Source organism: Crinia signifera, unplaced genomic scaffold, assembly GCF_055691185.1.
Source record: "Crinia signifera unplaced genomic scaffold, ASM5569118v1 HAP2_SCAFFOLD_73, whole genome shotgun sequence".
In the NCBI taxonomy this organism is placed as follows: Eukaryota; Metazoa; Chordata; class Amphibia; order Anura; family Myobatrachidae; genus Crinia; species Crinia signifera.
Genome location: NW_028142632.1, coordinates 86,263 through 99,422, shown reverse-complemented (window position 1 = coordinate 99,422; position 13,160 = coordinate 86,263).

Sequence of the window (13,160 nt, the reverse complement as noted above, 5' to 3'; positions counted from 1 at the left end):
TGATTTATAAAATGCTGTTTTGTTCTTTGATTCTAACCAGTTTGTCTGCAAAAATATGCAATCACATGGTATAAAGTTCAATAAGCAAGATTTTTTAATAGAAAGTAACCATAAGCAATGTACATACAGCGCTTCAATCACAACATTAGTTACAAGTTACACAAACAATTTTGTATTACACATTATTTTTATCAAACACATGTTGGTTACTGGTGACACAGGACTGTATACAGTTACCCGTATATCGACTCAAACAATGACTTCTAGGGAGACGTCTTACAAAGTTTGATACATAGCGATCATTACGTTTTGTATCAAAACTAAAACGGCCCAACACATCTGTATATTTGTAATTTTTACACATGAAAAATATAAAGTATATACAATATTGTCCACAAACGGTACTGTTAAAACCTTGCAACTGCTTATTTTGGTGATAAATTCTTTTTGAATTTGAGTTTAAAAAATTTATTATGGCCTTTGGGAATAGGGGGTTGTCAGGTTCTAAACCGTAAGAGTCCAAAAAGTAACACTCGCGCTGGTTGTTAAAATAAACGGCCAACCAATGCTCCCCCGGTTGGGCGCTGGTGTGTGTGTTGATTACAAACGCGCAGGGGTATTGCGATAGTTTACCGCTCGGAAGCATATCACACGGGTAGGTCCCTTTAAAAAACAGGCGCGTCACCGGATTAGCGTACAGTATACAATTTATCTGCAATGTGTTCATATCGCTGATGGGGTGATGAATATTGGTAAATATACGATAAATATAAAAATTATTTATTTCATTTATAGATAATCATACAGCACATCGCGTCGCTGGTTGATCTCGATGATATTATCAAATAATGCGTATATTATTATGTTGACTGTCCGGTCTAGCGCTCCTGCAAACCGGAATTCAGCTCGTAGATTTCCGGTTCTGATTAGAGACAGATGCTCCGCGCATTCCTGTTCAGGCGACAGATCAAAAGCAAATAGTGTGTAGCCGTTGAGGTACTCTTCACGGTCAATTAGTATACCCGAATCTGATTTCTGTTTATTTGTGATCTGAATGAGCGACATATACTCGCGAACCGCATTACCGTGTTCAAAGTCTGGTTGAAATGGTTTGGCCGGATGCGGTGTTCCATCCAGGTATAGGGATGCGAAGTTTACATTTTTATGTTCAAACCGTAGAGGGTTTTTGTCATAGGCTCCTGAAAACGCTTCATTATCTACAAAAGCGGCTATAACGGTTTTTGGCACCTGTCCTAAAAACAGATTTTCTAAATTAAATACGCGACTCCCCGTCGGTATGCTATAGATCTTCATGCCCACTCTATCGATCGCATATTTGGCGTTGGTGGTCAGTAAGGCCTGGGCGTGTCCAATCCGGACGGCGGGTGAGACCTGAACCCTTTTCACAAACAGGGACGCTGCAACAATCTGAATTTTAAAGGCCTCCGCTTCAGCAGACATTAAGCAGAAAGCATCTTTGTTTCTGATGAGTTTTATCTTCAAGTCCACGGCGTTCAATATTAGTTTATGTTGATGAAAAAGGTCACAGTGTAGCGGCCCCAATAATTCAACCGTTCGACTTTGTGCCGTTGTTCTTGCCCTTTTTATAAACCCTGTGTTTACACCATCCAGGGTTCTTGTGTTGTGTTCTCCAGCCACATCTTTGTAGAATAATCCAGTTGTGTGTTTTGTGGATAGCGCATCTGAGCTATAATTCAGTATGGTCTCTATGTAGGCCCTATAAGCGTAAAGATTATTGGACTGCGATATTAGCCTATCGCCCAATGTGACATCAACCTGACTAAATAAAGTTGCTATGGGGTAATTAATAAGAGCGACCTTGGCGTCTTGAGGTATAGCCGTGTTATCAGGCCGTACGATCTTGCAGGTCACGTACAGCAACGTGTTGTTCAGATCGTAGTAGTGTTCACCGCTGGCCGCTATGTAGAATTCAAGCGGCGCGGTCTCGGATAATGCCGCCAAAGGTTGAACTTCGACGTAGAGGCTTTTCTCTACGCTGGTCTGCGTCGGTGGTACGTCAAAAAGGTCAAGTTCAGATTTTGCGCATTCCATGGATTCATTGTGTATGAAAGACATGCTTAAAAAATATCACCGACCCTTCGCTTCGGTTTCCTTTTTTTAATTAAGCCGCGTCTGCTCCGTTTTTTGTTTAAAAGGGGTCTGCACCATGTCGGAAGTCGTATTGCCCGCTTCCGTTTATTTTTAGCCGCCCCTTTCCTGGCATAGATTAAACCTGATCCATCTTGCTTCGCTTGATTTGCGTCGTGTATTTTGCTCACAACAGCCGCTGTGGCTTGTCCGATGACGTCTTTCGCGATGTTGCGTGCTGCATTCTTCACGTGGGGCTTTGCTATCGCCAGCCCTCTTCGGAAAAGCGGTACCGCTTTTCTGAACAGGCTTCGAAAAATTCCACCTAAACCGCACCCGTACATATACGCGCTGCCGTGAAAACCGGGTAATCCATTACCGGCCTGTGTTTTATAATATTGCGCGTAGAGCCCCGGGTCGCCATAATTTTTAACGGCCACCATTGTCTTTAATAAAATTCGGATTTGCGGCGTCTGAAATGTAGTTTCACGTTCGCTTTCCCAAACTTGAATGACATGTTTTCGTTCTGATCATTCTTTATCTCTATGGCTATAGTGTCAAAATGCGTCTTGCACAACGGAACATAATCGGGCTTCTCATACCGTATAGTGACCATCTCGTTGTTACGGCCCTTTATTTCAACGGTACGCAACAACGGAACATAACTATCACCGACCCTCTGATGTTCGATAATATCTGTGTACACGAAGAGCGTATATTGACCGCCGCTGATGTCAGCGCACGGTTTTAAAAACTTAGTTTTCGGGTATAACCCCAGTATTCTCGACAATTTAGGACCGGCTGTGATGTTGTACATCGCCTTGTTGTCGATGATTATCTCTCGTTCAAGCGGATCGTACAATAGTTTTAAACCATCCAGTTTATGTCGGTCAATTTCAGCGTTGAAAGAAAACAGTAACGCCCCGATGGTTTCATAAAACCCCGGTTTAACGCAAACCCTCGTTGCTGTACCGCTCGTCCCATCCCACTTTGTTATTTTCAACACACAATCACGCACATCGATTGTATTCCAGGTGTGTGGGTATTGTATTTCTGTAAGAGCTACTTCCCAATCTCCACTTAAGTCTATCGGCCTTGCTAACTTTGTGGTATAGTCAGAAATCTTATTTTGTGGAAATGTATCGGCTGAGGCGTTACTCGGCAATGTTATGTAGAAGGGTTTGTCATCCATCTTCCTCTTTGTTTATATATCTTTTATCTCCGATGCAGCGACCCAACTGTTAAATTTTGTGGGGTATCCACGCCACTTGACTAATACGTGTTTCCTCCCTCTAACCGTCTTATTTTTTAAAATCTTCTCCACTTTGTAAATCCTATTATAGTTTTTCGGTATACTTTGAAGTTCTTCGGGGTAAAAACTACCCGTTATAGCCTCCCCGTAGAGATCCTCCAACGTGTAAAGCGGCTTAAGTCCTTTAGTGTTCACTCCGCGTATTACAAATATTTCCTCAGAAAAACTCTGTTCGTAACCTTTCTGAAATATATCCTTATATTTTGAGATACGAACGTGGTCCCCGATCGCTAAACAAGCCTTTGTTTTCTTACTTCTAAAGTAATCGCCATATATCGTCTTGAAGACATCCAGCGCATTAGAGCCATCCACCTCATTCGGCGCCCGCTTAATCGTTCTATGGTATGTGTTATTATAACTGGTAATGAACGCTTGTAAAACGTCTATATATCGGTATGTATTATTCGCCGTGAAATATCGCCACATTCGTGTTTTTAAAGTCCTATTGAAGCGTTCTATAACGGCTGCTTTCACATCATTATTGGTTGTGAAATGTTGTATACCGTATTTTTCTAACAACTTTTTTAGGACTTTGTTTAGAAACTCTTTACCATTATCGGTTTGTAGTTTCCGCGGTACGTCCCCCTGTTGGAATAATTTTTCAAAAGCCTTAGCGACAGTCGTCGCGCTCTTAGCAGTCAGACTTTCAGCCCAGGCCCTCTTACTGAATATATCGATGACGGTTAGTATATATTTTACGCCGTCGTTGTGCTTTGCCAGATCTATGAGTGATACCAAATCACATTGCCACTGTTGATTTATATCCGATACGCATATCATATTCCTTTTATAGTTTTTTCTAGCCGGTTTGTGCAATGTGTACGCGTCTTGCTCTTGTAACCATTTTCTCACATCGGATCTTTTAAATTTATTTTTCAAAGCTTTATAATATTTATCAAAGCCGCAAAAACTCCCCGGCTTTAATACGTTATAATAACTGGCTTTCAGCCGGCTGTTTTGATGATCGGCGTTGCGCGACATCCTACACAAATCAAATTTGATATAAAACAAGATCTACAGTTCTACGAATTATATATCTGTTGTATACCATATTTTTCTAACAACTTTTTTTTTTTTTAGCATTATGTTTAGAAATTCTACCAGCTGATTAAGATATCGCGTACTTTATATATGTGTTATTTCACATAACCAATATCAGTGTATGAAGTTACAGTATCAAACCAATTATATTTTAATACGGGGGGTTAATATTATTTATACCACTTTCATATCAAACGTGATACGGGCTTATCACGCGCTATCAAGTTTGATATCAAACGCGGATAAATGGGGGCGTGGACAAACTGTATAAAAGGGGCGTGGACCTGTCAAAACCAATTAGTTTGAAGAAAAAGTGTGCCTTATCTACTCAGCTGCCAGCTTCCATCTGTCAATCAAATACAGTTGGCAATCAGAAAGCTGCCCATTGATCAGCAGGCCCTTTATGACATCACAAACAGACCCTCAGAACTATCTGTGCATGTCTAATGGCTGGCTGTCAGTTGGGCGGGTGGGTGGCAGAGGGAGGGGATGTCTTTCTCGTTTCTCCTGAAAATTGCGCTTTTTCTGCGTTTACGGGAAAAGTTGAGGTCCGACGCGCAAAAGTGGGGTATCGTAGAAATCACATTTTAAAGACGCACATTTCTGGCCCCCCAAAAATGGGCATTTCAAATGAGAAATGAGTCCAATGAACAAAATAGGGTGAATAAGTATGTATTTCAGGGGTGAGTTAGCAGATTATTGGGGAAGTAAGTCCTGATATTTTTGGAGGTTGCAGGGGCCACTACACCATTCAAAATAGGCAGGTTTTAGCATATGCAGTTAGGCCCCGTAGGATGATTTTAGCTAAAAAGTGCCCCAAACACTCAAACGGGCTTGTATCTGGGAAGGGAAAATATGGGAAACATGACTTAGACAGAAAATGATACACTGTATGCCATGTTTCCAAATTTTTATGCACAGTGGTTACAGCATGAAGCGAATGCATGTGAATATACAAAGGTGCATTGCATTAAACAAGTCCAATGAGCGTCCCAAAATGGCCGGCCTGCCTGCTTTCATCCATCAATTGTTCTAAATTTTTCATTACCCAATGAGCTGAGGTGGAGTCTTAGCCAGTGGTACCATCAGGGAGGTGTGTAAAGCACTTTAGGCTAGACAGCCAATCAGCTGCCAGCTTCCATCTGTCAATCAAATACAGCAGCCAATCAGAAAGCTGCCCATTGATCAGCAGGCCCTTTATGACATCACAAACAGACCCTCAGAACTATCTGTGCATGTCTAATGGCTAGCTGTCAGTTGGGCGGGTGGGTGGCAGAGGGAGGGGATGTCTGTCTCGTTTCTCCTAAAAATTGTGCTTTTTCTGCGATTACGGGAAAAGTTGAGGTCCGACGCGCAAAAGTGGGGTATTGTAGAAATCACCTTTTAAAGACGCACATTTCTGCCGCCCCCCCAAAAAATGGGCATTTCAAATGAGAAATGAGTCAAATGAACAAAATAGGGTGAATAAGTATGTATTTCAGGGGTGAGTTAGTAGGTTATTGGGGAAGTAAGTCCTGATATTTTTGGAGGTTGCAGGGGCCACTACACCATTCAAAATAGGCAGGCTTTAGCATATGCAGTTAGGCCTCGTAGGATGATTTTAGCTAAAAAGTGCCCCAATCACTCAAACGGGCTTGTATCTGGGAAGGGAAAATATGGGAAACATGACTTACACAGCAAATGATACACTGTTTGCCATGTTTCCAAATTTTTATGCACAGTGGTTACAGCATGAAGCGAATGCATGTGAATATACAAAGGTGCATTGCATTAAACAAGTCCACTGAGTGTCCCAAAATGGCCGGCCTGCCTGCTTTCATCCATCAATTGTTCTAAATTTTTCATTAACCAATGAGCTGAGGTGGAGTCTTAGCCAGTGGTACCATCAGGGAGGTGTGTAAAGCACTTTAGGCTAGACAGCCAATCAGCTGCCAGCTTCCATCTGTCAATTAAATACAGCAGCCAATCAAAAAGCTGCCCATTGATCAGCAGGCCCTTTATGACATCACAGAAAGACTCTCAGAACTATCTGTGCATGTCTAATGGCTGGCTGTCAGTTGGGTGGGTGGGTGGCAGAGGGAGGGGATGTCTGTCTCGTTTCTCCTGAAAATTGCGCTTTTTCTGCGTTTACGGGAAAAGTTGAGATCCGACGCGCAAAAGTGGGGTATCGTAGAAATCACCTTTTAAAGATGCACATTTCTGCCCCCCCAAAAATGGGCATTTCAAATGAGAAATGAGTCCAATGAACAAAATAGTGTGAATAAGTATGTATTTCAGGGGTGAGTTAGCAGGTTATTGGGGAAGTAAGTCCTGATATTTTTGGAGGTTGCAGGGGCCACTACACCATTCAAAATAGGCGGGCTTTAGCATATGCAGTTAGGCCCCGTAGGTTGATTTTAGCTAAAATGTGCCCCAAACACTCAAACGGGCTTGTATCTGGGAAGGGAAAATATGGGAAACATGACTTAGACAGCAAATGATACAGTGTATGCCATGTTTCCAAATTTTTATGCACAGTGGTTACAGCATGAAGCGAATGCCTGTGAATATACAAAGGTGCATTGCATTAAACAAGTCCAATGAGCGTCCCAAAATGGCCGGCCTGCCTGCTTTCATCCATCAATTGTTCTAAATTTTTCATTACGCAATGAGCTGAGGTGGAGTCTTAGCCAGTGGTACCATCAGGGAGGTGTGTAAAGCACTTTAGGCTAGACAGCCAATCCGCTGCCAGCTTCCATCTGTCAATCAAATACAGCAGCCAATCAGAAAGCTGCCCATTGATCAGCAGGCCCTTTATGACATCACAAACAGACCCTCAGAACTATCTGTGCATGTCTAATGGCTGGCTGACAGTTGGGCGGGTGGGTGGCAGAGGGAGGGGATGTCTGTCTCGTTTCTCCTGAAAATTGCGGTTTTTCTGCGTTTACGGGAAAAGTTGAGGTCCGACGCGCAAAAGTGGGGTATCGTAGAAATCACATTTTAAAGACGCACATTTCTGGCCCCCCAAAAATGGGCATTTCAAATGAGAAATGAGTCCAATGAACAAAATAGGGTGAATAAGTATGTATTTCAGGGGTGAGTTAGCAGATTATTGGGGAAGTAAGTCATGATATTTTTGGAGGTTGCAGGGGCCACTACACCATTCAAAATAGGCATGTTTTAGCATATGCAGTTAGGCCCCGTAGGATGATTTTAGCTAAAAAGTGCCCCAAACACTCAAACGGGCTTGTATCTGGGAAGGGAAAATATGGGAAACATGACTTAGACAGAAAATGATACACTGTATGCCATGTTTCCAAATTTTTATGCATAGTGGTTACAGCATGAAGCGAATGCATGTGAATATACAAAGGTGCATTGCATTAAACAAGTCCAATGAGCGTCCCAAAATGGCCGGCCTGCCTGCTTTCATCCATCAATTGTTCTAAATTTTTCATTACCCAATGAGCTGAGGTGGAGTCTTAGCCAGTGGTACCATCAGGGAGGTGTGTAAAGCACTTTAGGCTAGACAGCCAATCAGCTGCCAGCTTCCATCTGTCAATCAAATACAGCAGCCAATCAGAAAGCTGCCCATTGATCAGCAGGCCCTTTATGACATCACAAACAGACCCTCAGAACTATCTGTGCATGTCTAATGGCTGGCTGTCAGTTGGGCGGGTGGGTGGCAGAAGGAGGGGATGTCTGTCTCGTTTCTCCTGAAAATTGCGGTTTTTCTGCGTTTACGGGAAAAGTTGAGGTCCGACGCGCAAAAGTGGGGTATCGTAGAAATCACCTTTTAAAGACGCACATTTCTGCCCCCCCCCCAAAAAATGGGCATTTCAAATGAGAAATGAGTCAAATGAACAAAATAGGGTGAATAAGTATGTATTTCAGGGGTGAGTTAGCAGGTTATTGGGGAAGTAAGTCCTGATATTTTTGGAGGTTGCAGGGGCCACTACACCATTCAAAATAGGCAGGCTTTAGCATATGCAGTTAGGCCTCGTAGGATGATTTTAGCTAAAAAGTGCCCCAATCACTCAAACGGGCTTGTATCTGGGAAGGGAAAATATGGGAAACATGACTTAGACAGCAAATGATACACTGTTTGCCATGTTTCCAAATTTTTATGCACAGTGGTTACAGCATGAAGCGAATGCATGTGAATATACAAAGGTGCATTGCATTAAACAAGTCCACTGAGTGTCCCAAAATGGCCGGCCTGCCTGCTTTCATCCATCAATTGTTCTAAATTTTTCATTAACCAATGAGCTGAGGTGGAGTCTTAGCCAGTGGTACCATCAGGGAGGTGTGTAAAGCACTTTAGGCTAGACAGCCAATCAGCTGCCAGCTTCCATCTGTCAATCAAATACAGCAGCCAATCAGAAAGCTGCCCATTGATCAGCAGGCCCTTTATGACATCACAGAAAGACTCTCAGAACTATCTGTGCATGTCTAATGGCTGGCTGTCAGTTGGGTGGGTGGGTGGCAGAGGGAGGGGATGTCTGTCTCGTTTCTCCTGAAAATTGCGCTTTTTCTGCGTTTACGGGAAAAGTTGAGATCCGACGCGCAAAAGTGGGGTATCGTAGAAATCACCTTTTAAAGATGCACATTTCTGCCCCCCCAAAAATGGGCATTTCAAATGAGAAATGAGTCCAATGAACAAAATAGGGTGAATAAGTATGTATTTCAGGGGTGAGTTAGCAGGTTATTGGGGAAGTAAGTCCTGATATTTTTGGAGGTTGCAGGGGCCACTACACCATTCAAAATAGGCGGGCTTTAGCATATGCAGTTAGGCCCCGTAGGTTGATTTTAGCTAAAAAGTGCCCCAAACACTCAAACGGGCTTGTATCTGGGAAGGGAAAATATGGGAAACATGACTTAGACAGCAAATAATACGGTGTATGCCATGTTTCCAAATTTGTATGCACAGTGGTTACAGCATGAAGCGAATGCATGTGAATATACAAAGGTGCATTGCATTAAACAAGTCCAATGAGCGTCCCAAAATGGCCGGCAAGCCTGCTTTCATCCATCAATTGTTCTAAATTTTTCATTACCCAATGAGCTGAGGTGGAGTCTTAGCCAGTGGTACCATCAGGGAGGTGTGTAAAGCACTTTAGGCTAGACAGCCAATCAGCTGCCAGCTTCCATCTGTCAATCAAATACAGCAGCCAATCAGAAAGCTGCCCATTGATCAGCAGGCCCTTTATGACATCACAAACAGACCCTCAGAACTATCTGTGCATGTCTAATGGCTGGCTGTCAGTTGGGCGGGTGGGTGGCAGAGGGAGGGGATGTCTGTCTCGTTTCTCCTGAAAATTGCGGTTTTTCTGCGTTTACGGGAAAAGTTGAGGTCCGACGCGCAAAAGTGGGGTATCGTAGAAATCACCTTTTAAAGACGCACATTTATGGCGCCCCAAAAATGGGCATTTCTAATGAGAAATGAGTCCAATGAACAAAATAGGGTGAATAAGTATGTATTTCAGGGGTGAGTTAGCAGATTATTGGGAAAGTAAGTCCTGATATTTTTGGAGGTTGCAGGGGCCACTACACCATTCAAAATAGGCAGGTTTTAGCATATGCAGTTAGGCCCCGTAGGATGATTTTAGCTAAAAAGTGCCCCAAACACTCAAACGGGCTTGTATCTGGGAAGGGAAAATATGGGAAACATGACTTAGACAGAAAATGATACACTGTATGCCATGTTTCCAAATTTTTATGCACAGTGGTTACAGCATGAAGCGAATGCATGTGAATATACAAAGGTGCATTGCATTAAACAAGTCCACTGAGTGTCCCAAAATTGCCGGCCTGCCTGCTTTCATCCATCAATTGTTCTAAATTTTTCATTACCCAATGAGCTGAGGTGGAGTCTTAGCCACTGGTACCATCAGGGAGGTGTGTAAAGCACTTTAGGCTAGACAGCCAATCAGCTGCCAGCTTCCATCTGTCAATCAAATACAGCAGCCAATCAGAAAGCTGCCCATTGATCAGCAGGCCCTTTATGACATCACAAACAGACCCTCAGAACTATCTGTGCATGTCTAATGGCTGGCTGTCAGTTGGGCGGGTGGGTGGCAGAGGGAGGGGATGTCTGTCTCGTTTCTCCTGAAAATTGCGGTTTTTCTGCGTTTACGGGAAAAGTTGAGGTCCGACGCGCAAAAGTGGGGTATCGTAGAAATCACATTTTAAAGACGCACATTTCTGGCCCCCCAAAAATGGGCATTTCAAATGAGAAATGAGTCCAATGAACAAAATAGGGTGAATAAGTATGTATTTCAGGGGTGAGTTAGCAGATTATTGGGGAAGTAAGTCCTGATATTTTTGGAGGTTGCAGGGGCCACTACACCATTCAAAAAAGGCAGGTTTTAGCATATGCAGTTAGGCCCCGTAGGATGATTTTAGCTAAAAAGTGCCCCAAACACTCAAACGGGCTTGTATCTGGGAAGGGAAAATATGGGAAACATGACTTAGACACCAAATGATACACTATATGCCATGTTTCCAAATTTTTATGCACAGTGGTTACAGCATGAAGCGAATGCATGTGAATATACAAAGGTGCATTGCATTAAACAAGCCCACTGAGTGTCCCAAAATGGCCGGCCTGCCTGCTTTCATCCATCAATTGTTCTAAATTTTTCATTACCCAATGAGCTGAGGTGGAGTCTTAGCCAGTGGTACCATCAGGGAGGTGTGTAAAGCACTTTAGGCTAGACAGCCAATCAGCTGCCAGCTTCCATCTGTCAATCAAATACAGCAGCCAATCAGAAAGCTGCCCATTGATCAGCAGGCCCTTTATGACATCACAGACAGACCCTCAGAACTATCTGTGCATGTCTAATGGCTGGCTGTCAGTTGGGTGGGTGGGTGGCAGAGGGAGGGGATGTCTGTCTCGTTTCTCCTGAAAATTGCGCTTTTTCTGCGTTTACGGGAAAAGTTGAGGTCCGACGCGCAAAAGTGGGGTATCGTAGAAATAACCTTTTAAAGACGCACATTTCTGGCCCACCAAAAATGGGCATTTCAAATGAGAAATGAGTCCAATGAACAAAATAGGATGAATAAGTATGTATTTCAGGGGTGAGTTAGCAGGTTATTGGGGAAGTAAGTCCTGATATTTTTGGAGGTTGCAGGGGCCACTACACCATTCAAAATAGGCAGGCTTTAGCATATGCAGTTAGGCCTCGTAGGATGATTTTAGCTAAAAAGTGCCCCAATCACTCAAACGGGCTTGTATCTGGGAAGGGAAAATATGGGAAACATGACTTAGACAGCAAATGATACACTGTTTGCCATGTTTCCAAATTTTTATGCACAGTGGTTACAGCATGAAGCGAATGCATGTGAATATACAAAGGTGCATTGCATTAAACAAGTCCACTGAGTGTCCCAAAATGGCCGGCCTGCCTGCTTTCATCCATCAATTGTTCTAAATTTTTCATTACCCAATGAGCTGAGGTAGAGTCTTAGCCAGTGGTACCATCAGGGAGGTGTGTAAAGCACTTTAGGCTAGACAGCCAATCAGCTGCCAGCTTCCATCTGTCAATCAAATACAGCAGCCAATCAGAAAGCTGCCCATTGATCAGCAGGCCCTTTATGACATCACAAACAGACCCTCAGAACTATCTGTGCATGTCTAATGGCTGGCTGTCAGTTGGGCGGGTGGGTGGCAGAGGGAGGGGATGTCTGTCTCGTTTCTCCTGAAAATTGCGCTTTTTCTGCGTTTACGGGAAAAGTTGAGGTCCGACGCGCAAAAGTGGGGTATCGTAGAAATCACATTTTAAAGACGCACATTTCTGGCCGCCCAAAAATGGGCATTTCAAATGAGAAATGAGTCCAATGAACAAAATAGGGTGAATAAGTATGTATTTCAGGGGTGAGTTAGCAGATTATTGGGGAAGTAAGTCCTGATATTTTTGGAGGTTGCAGGAGCCACTACACCATTCAAAATAGGCAGGTTTTAGCATATGCAGTTAGGCCCCGTAGGATGATTTTAGCTAAAAAGTGCCCCAAACACTCAAACGGGCTTGTATCTGGGAAGGGAAAATATGGGAAACATGACTTAGAAAGAAAATGATACACTGTATGCCATGTTTCCAAATTTTTATGCACAGTGGTTACAGCATGAAGCGAATGCATGTGAATATACAAAGGTGCATTGCATTAAACAAGTCCAATGAGCGTCCCAAAATGGCCGGCCTGCCTGCTTTCATCCATCAATTGTTCTAAATTTTTCACTACCCAATGAGCTGAGGTAGAGTCTTAGCCAGTGGTACCATCAGGGAGGTGTGTAAAGCACTTTAGGCTAGACAGCCAATCAGCTGCCAGCTTCCATCTGTCAATCAAATACAGCAGCCAATCAGAAAGCTGCCCATTGATCAGCAGGCCCTTTATGACATCACAAACAGACCCTCAGAACTATCTGTGCATGTCTAATGGCTGGCTGCAGGGCCGGCCTTAGGCATAGGCACACTAGGCAATTGCCTAGGGCATTTGGAATTCCTAGGGGCATCAGCAGCTTCTGCTGATTAAAATGATATGCAGCATGCCTATATTCTGTGTGTGAGTGAGGCTGTATCTGCATATGAAATAGTGTATTTATGGAAATCACTGTAACATAGCAGTCCGTATGCAGGTACAGCCACAGTCGCACACAAAATATAGGCATGCCGCATATCATTTTAATCATCGAAAGCTCCTTGTGTGTGCTCGTCATAAC